The sequence below is a fragment of the Nannospalax galili genome, unplaced genomic scaffold, assembly GCF_000622305.1.
Source record: "Nannospalax galili isolate Female #2095 unplaced genomic scaffold, S.galili_v1.0 scaffold109, whole genome shotgun sequence".
NCBI lineage: Eukaryota > Metazoa > Chordata > Mammalia > Rodentia > Spalacidae > Nannospalax > Nannospalax galili.
This window is the reverse complement of record NW_008360315.1, coordinates 1096675-1100892: the sequence shown is the minus strand read 5'-3', so window position 1 is coordinate 1100892 and position 4218 is coordinate 1096675.

Below are 4218 nucleotides of genomic sequence, written 5' to 3'. Positions count from 1 at the left end.
CATTCTTGATCCAAAATATCGAGGCGATGATAATGGACCTGAATTGGTTTCGCCTGAAATGCCTCCACCTGCTGTTTAATAAAGACCATAAGCCTTTTTACTAACAGTGGCCCTAGCGTAAGAAGGAGCAGGAAGAGGAGGAGGGATGGAATCACGGAGGGGATCCAAGAAAGGAAGGGGGAATCCAGCCATCTAGAAGGATTTTGATAAAAATGATGCAGTTTGTAACTGATGGTCTGCAGGGTCTGTATATTTTGTTCTACTAATCCTGATTCATTGACGTAGAAACAGCACTCCTCCTGTAAGAAAAGGCAAGTTCCCCCTTTTTCAGCAGTGATAAGATCAAGGGCCCTATGATTTTGAAGGGCAACTTGTGCCAGGGAAGTCAGCTGGCGTTGCAAGGATGCAAGGCTACTGGCCGTGGATTCTATAACTTGCTGTAGTTGGGAGTTGACTTCCTTTGCAGTATAGAGACTATGTCCCAGGGCCCCTACAGAAAGGATGGCAGAGGCGGTAAATCCTATCCTGATTACAAAAGGGATGAATACCCCTCTCTTAATACGTGGGCGGAGTAGCCAGGCGAACTCCCCTGGTGAATACATGGTCAATTGGGGTACAATAGTAATTAATACACAGGGTCCTGGAGAGGAAATAGTGATCTGTTGATACAGGGATTCATTGCACCAGAAAGACATAAGAGGGGGGGGCATTAAGAGACGAACTGACAGAGTAATTAGTGCGATACACAAAGGAGGGGGGAGTGTAGGTGGTAGTGATATAGCAGAGGGAAATATTTTGAGTAGGATTATAAAGTAAAGGGATAGACGACATGGGGGGAGAAGGTACAGTGCCAGCGGTAATGATGTTAGGTGCAAAGGAATAGTTAACAGGGACAGTGGCTAGTAAGGGGCGAACCAAAGAGGCACACAACAAGCATGATGAAGCATTGATATTAGAAAGGTTTAACAATTTTAAAGCAAAATTTAGATAATTGGGCCAAAGGGCAAGATTAAAGGTGGAATTTGTATGTATGGCAGACTGAAGTTTAGTCTCACTCATAATGATAATCTGTCTCGTTTGTTTATCAGTAGTAGCAGGGACCAGCTGGCGGGAAATAAATAGAGACCCCACCAGGAGTGAGGAGTACCCATCATTATAAATTTCTCTTCTAACTTCATTTTGCCACCTGATGTCCCAAGGGTCATCTACACGAATTGTAAATCAACCATTGTCATAACTCAATATGCCATTTTTGCTATAAGCATCATGAAGGTGGCAAGCCCAATATCTCCATTCTCTTATCCTTTCCAACATCCTCCAACTTTCCATTTTCCTTTTTTAATAACCATGAGACACAGTAACATTAGCAAACACGTTTTTCATCTGTTGTGAGACTTCTTTTCCTGGGGATACTAAGCAACGCTTTTCCCCCTTTTTAGGTTGTAGTATCAAACCAATGTTTGATTACATTAAAGTTTTTCTGGGGAACCAGTGAATTTACTGAGCTTACTTACAGAGATGACTGAGGGGTTGCTGAGGTATATGAGTGACCTGAGAGTATTTATATTGGAAAGCCTTAACCCAGCATGGATCAAGCCTTCTCTTCATAGCCTTTTTAGATAATATACTTTAGTCTTCCCCAAGTCCAGAGACCATGTGATTAGGGTCAAATTACATACAGTTGGCTGGGAAGAACTGCTGGATACTCAGGTGAGGGTCCAATGACCCTGTTTACCCCTCCTCCTTCAATTAAAGAATACGATAGTCAAGTCAACAAGTTCAATTGTGATGATTTTTTGTTAGTGGACACAGCTGAAGTCATGAAGGTGATAGTTGTTTGACTCAGAAGAAAGTAGTGTGTAGCATCATCTTACTAAAAGAACATGGAATCTAAATTATATACATAAGATAAAGTAATAAGTTGATATTACCCGTGTACTTATTGTGTTTTATGTTTTTAGGTAAATCTTTTACCTTATGTAGTTTAGTGAGTGGTCTATGAAAACCTTGCTTTAGGTGGAAAAAAGCAATTGGTACATAGTTAAACATTATCGAATTGATGTTTACAACCTCCAGCATAATCAATTAAGGAAAACTGTGCTATAACCCTGTTTAGACTTTCTAACTGTTGGAGTGGGAGAGATGGGAAGGGTGTCCTGTCCATGAGGGGATGGAGGGGCAAGGGTTTCAGAGGCAGGGTCTGGAATCAAAGTAGAAGTTAGATACAGGAGGGATAAACGGGTTATTTGAGCTAGAAGCCAGAATAGGGGAGAGTAGGGAATATTTGGCAAGGAGGTGTTTAAGGTTATGGATAGCCTTAAGTAGAGGAGAGTTAGTGGAAGGAGAGTGGGTGATGGACTTAGAGTGGTGCTGGAGAGGGGAAAGGTCATAGTATGGAGAGGGAGTTCAAGTTGGAGAAAGGAGGAGAGCTGGGTTGGGCCCTGGAATGGGAGACAGGGAGAGTATAGCAAGGGGAGAGCATGGGGAGGACTTGGCTGGGCCTCAGGCTGGGGAGCAGGAGGAGGTTGGGAATGGGCCCTAATCGGAGGCAGTTCATCGGTATGGTAGGATCAAAAGCCGAAGTGGAGGGGTGGGGGGGTGGTAGAGGGAGGCCCCTGGTGCATTGGGATCCTGTGAAACTGTCTTAGCCAGAAGAATCTGATGGGAACCTGAGGGAGGGATTAGCACGGAGATCAAAGGAAGCTTGGCTGTATGGTAATTCAGACCGTTTGCCTTTACAATGGCAGAAATTTTTTAAATCTCTCAAAATATTGAAGTTTAAGGTTCCAGTGTCTGGCCAAACAGAGTTATTATCTAACTTGTACTGAGGCCAGGCAGTGGTGCACATGCACAGGAACTTCAGGCATTTTGGCCTGTTGTATCTGAAAGTCCTGGTTGTTTTAAGGATTTAAGAAGACAAGCAAGAGGTGTGAGACCCTGAGACTTTGAGTGGGTGTTTCCCATAGTGGCAGATTAAGTACAGAGTGAAGAGGAGATAGAGAAAGAACCCAGCAAGTGGGTAGGAGGTAGAGACAGAACCGAGCAGATGGGAGGCAAAGAAAATCCTCTGTCCATGGGGAGTGGAAGCAGGATCATGAGTCTGGGTAAGGATTTAAGAAGACAAGCAAGAGGTGTGAGGCCCTGAGACTTTGAGTGGGTGTTTCCCATAGTGACAGATTAAGTACAGAGTGAAGAGGAGATAGAGAAAAAACCCAGCAAGCGGGTAGGAGGTAGAGACAGAACTGAGCAGATGGGAGACAAAGAAAATCCTCTCTCCATAGGGAGTGGAAGCAGGATCATGAGTCCGGGCAGGAAAGCGAGCCGACGAGGAAGAGAGAGACGGGGAGGGAGTAGGAGGAAAAGGGGTTTGGCATTGGTCACGCAATACGAGAGCAAGGAGAACCAGGCATCAAAACAAAGCATCCTTTTATTTGTTGCTCGGGTTCTAGCTATTATTTTCGAGCTATTTCCAAGTCCTAGAAGGCGGCGTCCCGCAATTTGATCATCAGGGAGAGGAAAGGCGAGATCCTGTCCTGGACAGGAAGCAGTGCGTGTTCCTGTCTCTAGAAATAGCATCCTATGTCCAGAGAAAGGAAAGGGGTTTCCGACACATGTGTGATTTCAAGGCAAGCGAGAGGAGTGGAAAGAGCTATTATTTTCGAGCTATTTCCAAGTCCTAGAAGGCGGCGTCCCGCAATTTGATCATCAGGGAGAGGAAAGGCGAGATCCTGTCCTGGACAGGAAGCAGTGCATGTTCCTGTCTCTAGAAATAGCATCCTATGTCCAGAGAAAGGAAAGGGGTTTCCGACACACGTGTGATTTCAAGGCAAGCGAGAGGAGTGGAAAACCCTGGAATGAAACCGTGGTGTGATCAGCAAGTAGATGGAGACAAAGTACAAGGAATGGGATGGGAGAAAAGTGGAAAAAACACAGTGAGCCAGAAGAGAGGGAAGCTTGTGGAGCAAGTTGATCCTGAGGTTTATTTAGTAGAGGCTGAGGGAAGATGAGCCCCAGAAGGGTAGTGGTGAAGTAGAGGTTTGGTAGAGCCCCAGAAGGGCAGTGGTGAGAGAGAGAGAGGGAGAGAGAGAGAGAGAGAGAGAGAGAAAGAGAGAGAGAGAGATATAAGTACTTAAAATTAATTTACATATTTTAATACCAGGAACCATGTTGTAGATGAAAGGCAGAATATTTTTTCCTGAAAAAATATTTTGGTGTTGA